Source organism: Schistocerca cancellata, chromosome 11 (assembly GCF_023864275.1).
Source record: "Schistocerca cancellata isolate TAMUIC-IGC-003103 chromosome 11, iqSchCanc2.1, whole genome shotgun sequence".
NCBI lineage: Eukaryota > Metazoa > Arthropoda > Insecta > Orthoptera > Acrididae > Schistocerca > Schistocerca cancellata.
In genome coordinates, this window is record NC_064636.1 from 175,019,779 (window position 1) to 175,035,815 (window position 16,037).

Genomic DNA, 16,037 nt, shown 5'->3' on the forward strand with positions numbered 1-16,037 from the left:
TCAATGCGGGAAGATCCCTAAGAAACAGGAAGTACGAATTCCAAGAGTTTGCCCCCACATGGAGCATCCTCACATGGAGCACTTTCTTCTTCAGCATTACACTGCCAGACCACACACGAGGGCTGAGGCATCTGGAATAATCCGACGCCTGGAGCTCACACTAGTTCTCTCTTTCACAATGGGGTGTGATAATATTTTAATTTTTTAAAAATTTCGTTCTTTATACAGCCAAACTGTATTTCACTGCAGAGCCATGCTTAGGCAGGGATTGCTGGTTTGGTACCACTTACCACTGGATATGGTCACCAGCTTACACTTCGGTCACGTTCATACCATTCTGACAGCGAGAATGGTGTCAAGGCGATGCTTAGGTGAGGCGTTGCTGCCAAGGGAACTCTTTTAGAAAACCCTCCAGCAACAAATCAGAGAACTTCAAATGGTAATGTGGGGTCTAACCTGACTCGCTCTTGGCATCTAGCATCCGACTGGATCGTCCATCCCTCTCTTGAACAATAGGCCCTGTTTGTCGCCTCCCAAGCGCCACTTGTATCCGTTAGACGTTGATTTCAGAAATAAAAATCAGACAGTTGTTTTGAACCACAATCCATTTGTCATTTTTGAAAAATTCTCTCGGTTTTCATGGACTCCCAGACGCCCACATCCTAAAATTGCCTTGTCCTCACCAATTCCTGTACGCAGAAGTCATCTGCAGGATTCGAATACACTGTCCATTTCGACATACTGATATTTTGTTTTGCCGATGGATGCCACGTCTCTGTTATCGAGTTTGTTGCAGGTCGTTAGCGCATAGTAACAAAACAGCATAGTAACACTACACTGCCCTATACACGTGATGAGATCGGCCAGACTACGCTGTGAATCGTTTTCCCAACTTTTCTTGTCATTCAGATGTGTCCACATATGCCGCGCTCCGTGAACACTCGCGTGGACCGCTACTCCCCAACGTTCCGGCCACAGAGGCCACAGAGGCACACCCTCTACGCCGCACTGCCACCACATCGTTGTGGGTGGCAGTCCCGCCCGAGCCACCACCTCCGTCGCTGTTCCTTCATTCAGCGAGAGTTCCAGTGACCACCGTGGGTCGGTGCCACATTTTCGAGGGTTCTGGTCGTCGTCCCTGCTGTCGACGTGCCGTTACTGACGTCGATGCCGTCGCTGGTGCACCTGTCCCTGCCGAGAAATCAAAGTAAGTCCCGCTAGCCATGCTTACACTTTGTCGCCGCTTCTCAGCTAGCTGCCTTCGTTGTAACTCGTTGTAGGTAGGACCTAATTTTCATTAGAATGTTGTGACATCATTCTTGTCAAAGTTACGTGGTTTTCAAGTAACTGTTTTTCCTTCTGGAGGGATTCGTGTTCAAGAGCGACCGAAGTAGCAGCTGCTGGGAATGGCAACACGGACCCTTTCCATACGCCAGCTGAACATATCAATATACTTACCTGTCAGAATTTAGTGTTAAAAAGGAATAATGTGAAGGACTGGCGCGAAGAGATGAAACTGAGCACAGAGCCTGTCGGACAGCTGCAGCCGGCCGGAGTGGCCGTGCGGTTCTAGGTGCTACAGTCTGGAGCGGAGCGACCGCTCCGGTCGCAAGTTCGAATCCTGCCTCGGGCATGGATGTGTGTGATGTCCTTAGGTTAGTTAGGTTTAATTAGTTCTAAGTTCTAGGCGAGTGATGACCTCAGAAGTTAAGTCGCATAGTGCTCATAGCCATTTTGACAGCTGCAAGTTTTTGAGGAACCCCTACAGCATCTGCAGCAACCATGGCAAGCAGCTCCCCTGCAGTCTCTTTTACGCCTACATTTTCGGGAAAGCAGAATGGAAGTGTTACTACTTTCTTATAGAATATTCACGATCTGTGGCATCTTTGGACTTGGCCGAATGGAGTTTTGCTAAACATACTGAGGTTAAAGTTGTCAGATGACAGACGTAAGTACGTTGAATATGTTTTTCCTTTATAAGATGCAATAAAATTTGAAGCAATTCAGTTCAATTCAATTTAGTTCATTCCTACGAATTTTAGATCTGTTTTCTGGAAGCTCTAAACAGGTCGTACATATTCGTTAATAATGGTGACATACAGTGTTTCATATTATATATGTAGTAGTAAATCATGTTAACAGCAACCACTTGTAATATTAAAGTAGAATTGAAACAGAACATTTCAAAAATAAGAATTAATTTAAAAAAAACAAAATAAGGGGAATTAACTCAAGATCCAAGTGAATAACTTCTGTCTTAAGAACCTCAGGTTTTCCAACTAACTACAGCTACACCTACTTCTGAACCTGTCGTTGCTACACTATTCTACATCACCCACATTGGTATGTGCATAACTTAGCAATCCTCATGTCAATGCATACCCGTGTGGGTCGTCTCTTAATTGCATGTGTATGTGTCTATTATTATCTATAACTGAAAAATGCTTTTTGTGAACTGTTGACATTATTTTGATACTCAGAGCGTCCACTTGATCATGTAGACTGAACGTTAAGCAGTTGTCTTTTGGATATCTGATGTCCTATCATACTGATTTCAGACTTAAAATTTTGGTATCTTTCAATTGTTTGCAGATTGCAGTCTAATTATCTGCAATCTCTCTCTACCTGAAAAAGGGGACATCTGAGGACGACATGATCACCACAATCCTCCTCTCCACATTCACAGATTCGTGTGTTACTACAACCCACAAGGTGCAGATTTTTGGGATATGGACCGTGCCCTCGACCTCTACCTCGTGCACCATACCTAGTTGTGCAATTTGAATACGTTCCTGATGCTTGAGTATATGTGTTACACACTCCTTGTAGTGCTCCTAACATCCCAATCAGACAGCTATTCATCTAACTTCGAGGCTCATAAAAGTGTTTTATCAATAATATGCATACCTGTGATCTCATACACATGATCATATTGCTCACACCCTAACCGAAACAGCACTGCCCTACAACAAACCACGATATACGTCAGACATATCCTGATTATCACGAATAAACCCTCTATAGGTGTAGTACGGAAGGCACAGTGAGCTCCACTGAATTTGTCGCAGTATTGTTTCGTTGCTCCCTAGTCTAAGATGATGAGTCAAGATGCTGGTAGTGACGTCCATAATGGTGTTGAAGTTAACTTTGTGATATAACCATACCACATGAAATGGTAATTTATAGTCAGCAGTCCCAGCACTGGCAATATTATGCATAATTTTGGCCGCTTTCTGAGTAACAGATTTTTAGTGTTCTAGACAGTTTCTTTTCTCGACTAGAAGAAAGCCTAATATCTACTAGCAGTTCTGCATTTTTCAGGTATTCCGTCAAGCCTCAGGGAAAGATTCCTACTAAGAGAAAGCCTTCCCTTCAGAAGTATGTACGTGGTTCTATGAACAGCACTAGTCAGTTTGTTGCTCTTGCACCGACGCTGCATCTGAGGAAGAACATCGCTCGCCTTTGCCTTAAGTCTTGCCATGGAATCTGCAGACACACCTACTAGGATGTCACAGATGTAACTGGGTTCAATACTAAGATCTCAAACCAGTGGACTACTTACAGAACTTTGAGGATAGCCCTTGGCAATATTTTTAATTACCTTTCGCTGAAGTCATGGCATACGATTTAGCAGAGCACTACTCCAACAAATGAGAAGTCAGCAACTACAGAGACCATTTATCCACTTCAAGGCACAAGATGAATGAAGATTTTGAAGTGTTTGCTGAACAGATATAAGCTGTGTCAGGTGGCACATATGTGATAGGGTGGGGTGCCACATGTAATGACGTGTTAATTGAGGTAGATAGAGCCAGAACAATTGACGTCTTCATATGTGGAATAAATCTGCAGATATATAGAGAAACAAAGCTGGCCTCACCTACTTCACTACATGAGGCAGTAAGACTGACACTTTTTTGCAAGGTGGTTGCAAGGTTCGTCTCTACTCTGTCGCAAAGCAAAAAGGTGTGCATCGTTTTTGTAAATGGTACGAAATCCAAACACTGGTATGAAAGTACTGCCTGCCCAAAAGATCAGAGACTGAATCTTCTATAGCTGAATTCTCCACGTGATAATAGAAAAAAGTGTGAGTACACGTTGGGGAAATGGTCAGGGATCAGGCCTCACCACCCATCCTCCACGCAATGTGGGCAATGTATCCAGCCCAAGACAAAAGTGTAAATGAGGTGGCAAACAGTTTTAAAGGCCAATATCAGAGGAAGAGCTGCCAAAGTGTCAGTAGACACAGAGACTCAAATTAAAGCATTATTTGTTTCTCTTAATAATAAGAGTGCACTTACATCGTTGCGCTGTAACATTAGTGGATTAAGAGTAGAAGTAATACTGCCCACAGGAATATGTTCTGTAAACCTGCAGATGCATGGTAAGAACTATGGTTTTGATATGCAACTTGGGAGAAGAAGCAGAAAGGATTTCAGTGTCATTCTAGAGAAGGATTTCTTACACTGGCACTGAGTGGTGGTAGATTATGGGACGCATATTATTCGATTCAATGAGGCAGCTATTTCTGTGGAACTCGCGACCCTCAATCGCTAGGAATTTGTGGAATGAGGCCTCTTCCACAACCTCCAACAGAACTACATACATGGGCATTTGGAATTTACACAACGGGTAACAATCAGCGCCTGGCACAGGACAGGCTTCACGATCCAAATACTGCCTAGATTGGACTTTCTCGTTGGTACACTCAGTCTAAACAACGTTCTATACAGGTCATAGATTCATGTGAGAAGTAGTGTAAATAAAATAGAGAGACTGGTAAAGAAGTTTTGTGCTCCAGTATTTATTGATGATTTTCGGTAAGGTGATATAGACATTACACGTGGAACAATACTTGCTAGTGCTCAGGAAGTTGTAGAGGAATAATTTCAGTGAGAAAATAAGTTAAAGTGTAAGAGCAAGAAGCAGCTGACAGAAGGAGAATTTGCATGGTAGCGACCTTACTTGAAAATCAGGCCTATGGGAAGTCAGCACATTTGCCAGTGTCAGAGAACTTTTTCGTACTCGGTATTAAAGTAATATGCTTGGTTGTTCGAGGAACAGCAGTATATGTCAGTCACTGACGTTGTACAACACGGAATTCAAACTTAAGACACTAGGCCACTTGCTTAGAAACGGGACAGGTGGGAACCGGACAGATTCCTATTTTATCTACATTCTGTTGTTCAGGATGTTACACAACAACTGCTGGCTGCAGGGATAGATCAATCCTCTGCGAACTCTTGCTAGGTTCCTATCGTTGTGGTACCCAAAAAGGCAATCAGTAGAGAGAAAGCCTATTGCCTATGCATTAACATACAAGCAGTAAACAAGGTAACTACCACTGATACCTTCCCTCTACCCCATATCGGCGAAACATTAGACACACTGGGAAACTGTAGGTATTTTACTACCTTTTATGTATATTGTATTTACCACCAAATTTCGATTGCACCAGAATACCTAAAAACAGCATTTGTGGTTCCATGAAGGTTGTACGAGTTTTTGCACATGCCTTTCAGCCTTAGAAATGCGCCTGTCACTTTCCAAAGATTCGCTGACTTGTTACTAAGATGATTGAAGCCTACAACGTCTTTAGTGTATTTGGATGATATCGTATTTTCAAGCAGTACTGAGGAACATTTGGTGAGATTGAGGTACGTTTTACCAAGGTTACTACATACACATTTGAATTTAAAGTTGTTTTTTCTGCACAATCAAAGGTTAAGTACCTGGGACATATTATCAGTTCAGATGAGGTTAAGACAGATCCACAGCTAACCAAAGCAGTTGAGACTCTTCCAGGCCCACTAATGTTAAGGAGATGCAACGTTTCTTGGCCTCACTAATTACTATCATATTTGGTAAAGGATTGTGCTATGACACCCAAACGATTAACTAAGTTGTTAAAGTAAGTTGCAGTGCTTGAGCGGACAGAAGGAATTGAATTGGCTACGAGGAAACTTAAATATGATTTGACAGGTTCACATTATTTATGTACTGATTCTGAAAAGCCTTTCATCCTTTGAACAGACACCTCGAATATGCTATAAGTGCTGTTCTTTGTCAGGAATAATTGCTAGCACTTAAATTCGGAGTCAACTATTTTAGATGTTATTTCTACAGAAGAAAATCCACTGTGGTCTTTGATTATACTGCTCTTTTGTAGAGGCTCAGTTTAAAGGACCCCAGTAGTCATTTGATTCATTTGGCGTTAAAACTAGCAAAAAAGGATTATGATGTATGCCACAAACAAAGCTGTTCACACCTGAGTACTGATGCATTGAGTCATAAGGTCAAAATGATTCAGACTGACAATGTTTTAATAGAAGCATTGAGAGATGTACAGTGTCACTGGTACAATTCTCTTCCACATTTTGTCACAGTTGATCATATTCCATGACACATAAATCCCCCTGAGCAACAGAGTCATAATTGCAGAAAGAGTTGCAAACATTTATAATAGCTCAGTATCATGGCACTTTGCAGGCATGTCATAATGGACAAAAACCATGAATGCCAGAATAGACACACGGCATTGATGGGAAGATAGACGGACTAATGTTCAGAAGTAAATCCAAAACTACTTGCCTTGTTGTCAGAGGTCAGTCCCTCCAGGAACTTAATTTGCCTTGTAAACACTTCTAGACGCTACAGACGTTGCAAACCCGTTTCAGAATGTTGCCTTAGACAATGTCAGGCCGTTCCCACAGACCCCACAAACTAATAAATATATCCCATCTATCACTGATTTTTTCTTAGATATGTAATTCTAGTGCAAGTTGCAGATATGACTACAGGAACAGCAACAAGTGCCTTTTTTAATAGTTAAGTTTTATCATTCGGAAATCCTGATAATATTTTGACTGAACGGAAGACTAATTTCATATTCACCCTGTTTTTACAAGTGTACAAATTATTACAATACAAAAAAACAGAAACACTCCTTTTCATCCAAAACCGTGTTCGTCAAACAACAGTTCGGCTGTTGTCTTACTACATAAACCACTCAATGACTGGGACAGGTAGGTTGCCTATGTAACTTCTGCGTAAAATAGTCATATACATGAATCAACTAGGCATACATCCTACGAGGAAGTATATGGACGGCCTACGAGCTCCACATCTTAACATGATAAGCTCCAGACTGTCGTGGATCTGGCAGAAGTTGTCACCTCAAGGCTATCCGGAAGGAGATAAAGCAAAATAAATATAAGCAACCAAGAAAACAAAATGAATGAGGTAACAAAGTGGCTCTGCTTTCTCAGTATAAACCTGGGGACCTACTTTTGATTCGTAAGCCCATGATTAAGAAAGGGAAGACTAATAAGTTCATGCCTCAATACGAAACCCCTTTTTCGATCATACGAGTAACTTCTGTTAATGCAGACCATACAGTGGTAGTACATTCTGTCTGGTTACAACTGTATCACGATAAAGCTCTGCCGCCCTCCGCAGTGTCACTTAGTCCAGCTCAAAATAATTTATGCAGAAATGCAGGAAAAAAAGGACAAGTTGCTGTCAGCATATACTCAGTATGCCTTGAGGTCATGGGACTGAGGTATTGTTTGTTTGAACGAGTTTCATGTGACATTTTATTCTGTATAGGAGTGATTTCACTGTGGGAAGAAATGTATTTTGAAACTTCCTGGCAGATTAAAACTGTGTGCCCGACCGAGACTCAAACTCGGGACCTTTGCCTTTCGCGGGCAAGTGCTCTACCAACTGAGCTACCGAAGCACGACTCACGCCCGGTACTCACAGCTTTACTTCTGCCAGTACCTCGTCTCCTACCTTCCAAACTTTACAGATGCTCTCCTGCGAACCTTGCAGAACTAGCACTCATTCTGGAAACATCCCCCAGGCTGTGACTAACCATGTCTCCGCAATATCCTTTCTTTCAGGAGTGCTAGTTCTGCAAGGTTCGCAGGAGAGTTTCTGTAAAGTTTGGAAGGTAGGAGACGAGGTACTGGCAGAAGTAAAGCTGTGAGTACCGGGCGTGAGTCATGCTTCGGTAGCTCAGTTGGTAGAGCACTTGCCCGCGAAAGGCAAAGGTCCCGAGTTCGAGTCTCGGTCGGACACACAGTTTTAATCTGCCAGGAAGTTTCATATCAGCGCACACTCCGCTGCAGAGTGAAAATCTTATTCTGGAAACATCCCCCGGGCTGTGGCTAAGCCATGTCTCCGCAATATCCTTTCTTTCAGGAGTGCTAGTTCTGCAAGGTTCGCAGGAGAGCTTCTGTAAGGTTTGGAAGGTAGGAGACGAGGTACTGGCAGAAGTAAAGCTGTGAGTACCGGGCGTGAGTCGTGCTTCGGTAGCTCAGTTGGTAGAGCACTTGCCCGCGAAAGGCAAAGGTCCCGAGTTCGAGTCTCGGTCGGGCACACAGTTTTAATCTGCCAGGAAGTTTCATATCAGCGCACACTCCGCTGCAGAGTGAAAATCTTATTCTGGAAACATCCCCCAGGCTGTGGCTAAGCCATGTCTCCGCAATATCCTTTCTTTCAGGAGTGCTAGTTCTGCAAGGTTCGCAGGAGAGCTTCTGTAAAGTTTGGAAGGTAGGAGACGAGGTACTGGCAGAAGTAAAGATGTGAGTACCTGGCGTGAGTCGTGCTTCGGTAGCTCAGTTGGTAGAGCACTCGCCCGCGAAAGGCAAAGGTCCCGAGTTCGAGTCTCGGTCGGGCACACAGTTTTAAGCTGCCAGGAAGTTTCATATCAGCGCACACTCCGCTGCAGAGTGAAAATCTCATTCTGGAAACATCCCCCAGGCTGTGGCTAAGCCATGTCTCCGCAATATCCTTTCTTTCAGGAGTGGTAGTTCTGCAAGGTTCGCAGGAGAGCTTCTGTAAAGTTTGGAAGGTAGGAGACGAGGTACTGGCAGAAGTAAAGCTGTGAGTACCGGACGTGAGTCGTGCTTCGGTAGCTCAATTGGTAGAGCACTTGCCCGCGAAAGGCAAAGGTCCCGAGTTCGAGTCTCGGTCGGGCACACAGTTTTAATCTGCCAGGAAGTTTCATATCAGCGCACACTCCGCTGCAGAGTGAAAATCTCTTTCTGGAAACATCCCCCAGGCTGTGGCTAAGCCATGTCTCCGCAATATCCTTTCTTTCAGGAGTGCTAGTTCTGCAAGGTTCGCAGGAGAGCTTCTGTAAAGTTTGGAAGGTAGGAGAAGAGGTACTGGCAGAAATAAAGCTGTGAGTACCTGGCGTGAGTCGTGCTTCGGTAGCTCAGTTGGTAGAGCACTTGCCCGCGAAAGGCAAAGGTCCCGAGTTCGAGTCTCGGTCGGGCACACAGTTTTAAGCTGCCAGGAAGTTTCATATCAGCGCACACTCCGCTGCAGAGTGAAAATCTCATTCTGTAAACATCCCCCAGGTTGTGGCTAAGCCATGTCTCCGCAATATCCTTTTTTCAGGAGTGCTAGTTCCGCAAGGTTCGCAGGAGAGCTTCTGTAAAGTTTGGAAGGTAGGAGACGAGGTACTGGCAGAAGTAAAGCTGTGATTACCGGGCGTGAGTCGTGCTTCGGTAGCTCAGTTGGTAGAGCACGTGCCCGCGAAAGGCAAAGGTCCCGAGTTCGAGTCTCGGTCGGGCACACAGTTTTAATCTGCCAGGAAGTTTCATATCAGCGCACACTCCGCTGCAGAGTGAAAATCTCATTCTGGAAACATCCCCCAGGCTGTGGCTAAGCCAAGTCTCCGCAATATCCTTTCTTTCAGGAGTGCTAGTTCTGCAAGGTTCGCAGGAGAGCTTCTGTAAAGTTTGGAAGGTAGGAGACGAGGTACTGGCAGAAGTAAAGCTGTGAGTACCGGGCGTGAGTCGTGCTTCGGTAGCTCAGTTGGTAGAGCACTTGCCCGCGAAAGGCAAAGGTCCCGAGTTCGAGTCTCGGTCGGGCACACAGTTTTAAGCTGCCAGGAAGTTTCATATCAGCGCACACTCCGCTGCAGAGTGAAAATCTCATTCTGGAAACATCCCCCAGGCTGTGGCTAAGCCATGTCTCCGCAATATCCTTTCCTTCAGGAGTGCTAGTTCTGCAAGGTTCGCAGGAGAACTTCTGTAAAGTTTGGAAGGTAGGAGACGATGTACTGGCAGAAGTAAAGCTGTGAGTACCGGGCGTGAGTCGTGCTTCGGTAGCTCAGTTGGTAGAGCACTTGCCCGCGAAAGGCAAAGGTCCCGAGTTCGAGTCTCCGTCGGACACACAGTTTTAATCTGCCAGGAAGTTTCATATCAGCGCACACTCCGCTGCAGTGTGAAATTCTCATTCTGGAAACATTCCCCAGGCTGTGGCTAAGCCATGTCTCCGCAATTTCCTTTCTTTCAGGAGTGCTAGTTCTGCAAGGTTCGCAGGAGAGCTTCTGTAAAGCTTGGAAGGTAGGAGACGAGGTACTGGCAGAAGTAAAGCTGTGAGTACCGGGCGTGAGTCGTGCTTCGGTAGCTCAGTTGGTAGAGCACTTGCCCGCGAAAGGCAAAGGTCCCGAGTTCGAGTGTCGGTCGGGCACACAGTTTTATTCTGCCAGGAAATTTCATATCAGCGCACACTCCGCTGCAGAGTGAAAATCTCATTCTGGAAACATTCCCCAGACTGTGGCTAAGCCATGTCTCCGCAATATCCTTTCTTTCAGGAGTGCTAGTTCTGCAAGGTTCGCAGGAGAGCTTCTGTAAAGTTTGGAAGGTAGGAGACGAGGTACTGGCAGAAGTAAAGCTGTGAGTACCGGGCGTGAGTCGTGCTTCGGTAGCTCAGTTGGTAGAGCACTTGCCCGCGAAAGGCAAAGGTCCCGAGTTCGAGTCTCGGTCGGGCACACAGTTTTAATCTGCCAGGAAGTTTCATATCAGCGCACACTTCGCTGCAGAGTGAAAATCTCATTCTGGAAACATTCCCCAGGCTGTGGCTAAGCCATGTCTCCGCAATATCCTTTCTTTCAGGAGTGGTAGTTCTGCAAGGTTCGCAGGAGAGCTTCTGTAAAGTTTGGAAGGTAGGAGACGAGGTACTGGCAAAAGTAAAGCTGTGAGTACCGGGCGTGAGTCGTGCTTCGGTAGCTCAGTTGGTAGAGCACTTGCCCGCGAAAGGCAAAGATCCCGAGTTCGAATCTCGGTCGGGCGCACAGTTTTAATCTGCCAGGAAGTTTCATATCAGCGCACACTCCGCTGCAGAGTGAAAATCTAATTCTGGAAACATCCCCCAGGCTGTGGCTAAGCCATGCCTCCACAATATCCTTTCTTTCAGGAGTGCTAGTTCTGCAAGTTTCGCAGGAGAGCTTCTGTAAAGTTTGGAAGGTAGGAGACGATGTACTGGCAGAAGTAAAGCTGTGAGTACCGGACGTGAGTCGTGCTTCGGTAGCTCAGTTGGTAGAGCACTTGCCCGCGAAAGGCAAAGGTCCCGAGTTCGATTCTCGGTCGGGCACACAGTTTTAATTTGCGAGGAAGTTTCATATCAGCGCACACTCCGCTGCAGAGTGAAAATCTCATTCTGGAAACATCCCCCAGGCTGTGGCTAAGCCATGTCTCCGCAATATCCTTTCTTTCAGGAGTGCTAGTTCTGCAAGGTTCGCAGGAGAGCTTCTGTAAAGTTTGGAAGGTAGGAGACGAGGTACTGGCAGAAGTAAAGCTGTGAGTACCTGGCGTGAGTCGTGCTTCGGTAGCTCAGTTGGTAGAGCACTTGCCCGCGAAAGGCAAAGGTCCCGAGTTCGAGTCTCGGTCGGGCACACAGTTTTGAACTGCCAGGAAGTTTCATATCAGCGCACACTCCGCTGCAGAGTGAAAATCTCATTATGTAAACATCCCCCAGGCTGTGGCTAAGCCATGTCTCCGCAATATCCTTTCTTTCAGGAGTGCTAGTTCTGCAAGGTTCGCAGGAGAGCTTCTGTAAAGTTTGGAAGGTAGGAGACGAGGTACTGGCAGAAGTAAAGCTGTGAGTACCGGGCGTGAGTCGTGCTTCGGTAGCTCAGTTGGTAGAGCACATGCCCGCGAAAGGCAAAGGTCCCGAGTTCGAGTCTCGGTCGGGCACACAGTTTTAAGCTACCAGGAAGTTTCATATCAGCGCACACTCCGCTGCAGAGTGAAAATCTCATTCTGGAAACATCCCCCAGGCTGTGGCTAAGCCATGTCTCCGCAATATCCTTTCATTCAGGAGTGCTAGTTCTGCAAGGTTCGCAGGAGAGCTTCTGTAAAGTTTGGAAGGTAGGAGACGATGTACTGGCAGAAGTAAAGCTGTGAGTACCGGGCGTGAGTCGTGCTTCGGTAGCTCAGTTTGTAGAGCACTTGCCCGCGAAAGGCAAAGGTCCCGAGTTCGAGTCTCGGTCGGGCACATAGTTTTAAGCTGCCAGGAAGTTTCATATCAGCGCACACTCCGCTGCAGAGTGAAAATCTCATTCTGGAAACATCCCCCAGGCTGTGGCTAAGCCATGTCTCCGCAATATCCTTTCTTTCAGGAGTGCTAGTTCTGCAAGGTTCGCAGAAGAGCTTCTGTAAAGTTTGGAAAGTAGGAGACGAGGTACTGGCAGAAGTAAAGCTGTGAGTACCGGGCGTGAGTCGTGCTTCGGTAGCTCAATTGGTAGAGCACTTGCCCGCGAAATGCAAAGGTCCCGAGTTCGAGTCTCGGTCGGGCACACAGTTTTAATCTGCCAGGAAGTTTCATATCAGCGCACACTTCGCTGCAGAGTGGAAATCTCATTCTGGAAACATTCCTTAGGCTGTGGCTAAGCCATGTCTCCGCAATATCCTTTCTTTCAGGAGTGGTAGTTCTGCAAGGTTCGCAGGAGAGCTTCTGTAAAGTTTGGAAGGTAGGAGACGAGGTACTGGCAGAAGTAAAGCTGTGAGTACCGGGCGTGAGTCGTGCTTCGGTAGCTCAGTTGGTAGAACACTTGCCCGCGAAAGGCGAAGGTCCCGAGTTCGAGTCTCGGTCGGGCACACAGTTTTAATCTGCCAGGAAGTTTCATATCAGCGCACACTCCGCTGCAGAGTGAAAATCTCATTCTAGAAATGTATTTTACTGACGCAGTTGTGAGTAATAATTCTGTCGTTCAGTCAGTCATTTTGACTGACTAGTGCAAACGAATTGTGCTAGACTGTGAACCAGTCTCCAGTTTAGGCTAGTTTGCCATCTCTCTTTTGCAGTTGTTTTTTTTTTTTTTTTTTTTTTTTTTTTACGCAAGCAGCTGCAAGAATTGCTTTCTAAAGTAGGAGTGTGCCTTCCTCTATTCTAAGTCACTGTATATTAATAGCAAAGTAACGAGAGCAATGATAACGTAAAAGATTAAAGTGTGACCGGAAGTAATTGCATATACAGTAGACAAGAGTTTAGAGAGATCAGTTGTTTTACAATTATAATGTACCAGTAAAAGGGAATGTGAGCGGCTGCTATTCATCATCATCAGGAGGTTCCTATGTTACTCTGTAAAGCTTTAGAAGTTCCATTAAGTGAGAAACGCATTGCAGTGATACATGATATAACTGTTAGCTTTGCGTTATGTGCATTAAAGATTTTGTACCATGTGAAGTGGACTTTTCACGAACGCATTTACACTAGTGAAAGCGAGGTTTAATCAGTACTACATTGCCATAAGATGAGAATTACAGTTTTAAAGTAGAAGAATGTTTTACTTAACCAGCTCATAAGCAGCGTTGAAGTGAAATAGATAATTGGAAACGTTAAAAACAAAGTATCTTTCCAGTAACTGCTATTAATTGAATGGTTTCTTTACAGCAATACATATTTTTCTTTTGCCGAGTTTTGTACGAAAAACACAAACACCATATTTTCACTTATTATCAGATGTCATGCTATTTCCATTTCACTATCAAAATTTACTTTAGAATTCATAGTTCTCTTGTCCATAGTAGGCAAGTAAAGTTCTTAATTAAATACATGAAGAGACAAGAGATAGGTGCATTCATTTATATAACAGTTAAGAATCGATTTTCGAACAATCAGGGGACAGGGTGGTCCATTGATAGTGACCAGGCCAAATATCTCACGAAATAAACGTCAAACGAAAACACTACAAAGAACGAAACTCGTCCAGCTTGATGGCGGAAAGCAGATGGCGCTATGGTTGGCCCGCTAGTTGGCGCTGCCATAGGTCAAACAGATATCAACAGCGTTTTTTAAAAATAGGAACTCCCATTTTTTATTACATATTCGTGTAGTACGTAAGGAAATATGAATGTTTTAGTTGGACCACTTATTTCGCTTTGTGGCAGATGGTGCTGCAATAGTCACAAACGTATAAGTACGTGGTATCACATAACATTCTGCCAGTGCGGACGGTATTTGCTTCGTGATACATTACCCGTGTTAAAATGGATCGTTTACCAATTGCGGAAAAGGTCGACATCTTATTGATGTACAGCTGTTATGATCAAAATGCCAAACGGGCGTGTGCTATGTATGCTGCTCGGTATCCTGGACGCCATCATCCAAGTGTCCGGACCGTTCGCCGGATAGTCACGTTTTTTAAAGAAACAGGAAGTGTTCAGCCGTATATGAAACGACAACCACGACCTGCAACAAATGACGATGCCCACGTAGGTGTTTTAGCTGTTGTCACGGCTAATCCGCACATCAGTAGCAGACAAATTGCGCGAGAATCGGGAATCTCAAAAACGTCGGTGTTGAGAATGCTACATCACCATCGATTGCACCCGTACCATATTTCTATGCACCAGGAATTGCATGGCGACGACTCTGAACGTCGTATACAGTTCTGTCACTGGGCACAACAGAAATTACGGGATGATGACAGATTTTTTCACGAGTTCTATTTAGCGACGAATCGTCATGCACCAACAGTGGAAACGTAAACCGGCATAATATACACTATTGGGCACCGGAAAATCCACGATGTCTGCGCCAAGTGGAACATCAGCGACCTTGGCGGGTTAATGTATGGTGCAGCATTATGGGAAGAAGGATAATTGGCCCCCATTTTATCGATGGCAATCTAAATGGTGCAATGTATGCTGATTTCTTACGTAATGTTCTACCGATGTTACTACAAAATGTTTCACTGCATGACAGAATGGCAATGTACTTCCAACATGATGGATGACCGGCTCATAGCTCGCGTGCGGTTGAAGCGGTATTGAATAGCATATTTCATGGCAGGTGGATTGGTCGTCGAAACCATACCAAAGTCCGCACGTTCACCGGACCTGACGTCCCCGGATTTCTTTCTGTGGGGAAAGTTGAAGGATATTTGCTATCGTGATCCACCGACAACGCCTGACAACATACGTCAGCGCATTGTCAGTGCATGTGCGAACATTACGGAAGGCGAACACCTCGCTGTTGAGAGGAATGTCGTTACACGTATTGCCAAATGCACTGAGGTTGACGGGCATCATTTTGAGCATTTATTAATGTGGTATTTACAAATAATCGCGCTGTAACAGCATGCGTTCTCAGAAATGATAAGTACACAAAAGTACATGTATCACATTGCAACAACCGAAATAAAATGTTCAAACGTACCTACGTTCTGTATTTTAATTTAAAAATCCTACTTGTTACCAATTGTTCGTCTAAAATTGCGAGCCACATGTTTGTGACTATTAGAGCGCCATCTATCACAAAGCGAAAAAAGTGGTCCAACTAAAACATTCATATTTCTTTACGTACTACACAAATATGTAATAAAAATGGGAGTCCCTATTATAAAAAACGCAGTTGGTATCCATTTCACCTATGGCAGTGCCATCTAGCGGTCCTATCATAGCACCATCTGGTTTGCCCCTTCAAGCTAGACAAGTTTCGTTCTTTGTAGTTTTTTCGTTTGACGCTTATTTAGTGAGATATTTGGCCCAGTCACGATCAATGGACCACCCTGTATACCAAGTGTTTGGAATTCACACTAAAGACTAATTTATGCAATGAGTAACCTACATAGATCATGTACTTGACACACTCCCTTAAAATCTGGAAACCACAGCTATTTTAAATTACACAAGAGTCTCGTAGTACACACTGGTGGGAAGTTATAATGTATAAAACAGTATTATCTGGAGGTTGTGTGCGCCAGCTGGGGTGGCCGTGCAGTTCTAGGCGTTTCA

At 44.7% G+C, this 16,037-nt stretch overlaps 1 non-coding gene across 1 annotated transcript; it reads left to right on the plus strand.

Annotated features, from left to right (window-relative positions):
- Positions 1–11,317: 11,317 nt before the first annotated feature.
- Trnas-cga (transfer RNA serine (anticodon CGA)) lies at positions 11,318–11,392 on the plus strand. Its single transcript has one exon. It is a non-coding gene; the product is annotated as a tRNA-Ser (tRNA).
- The last annotated feature ends 4,645 nt before the right edge of the window (positions 11,393–16,037 follow it).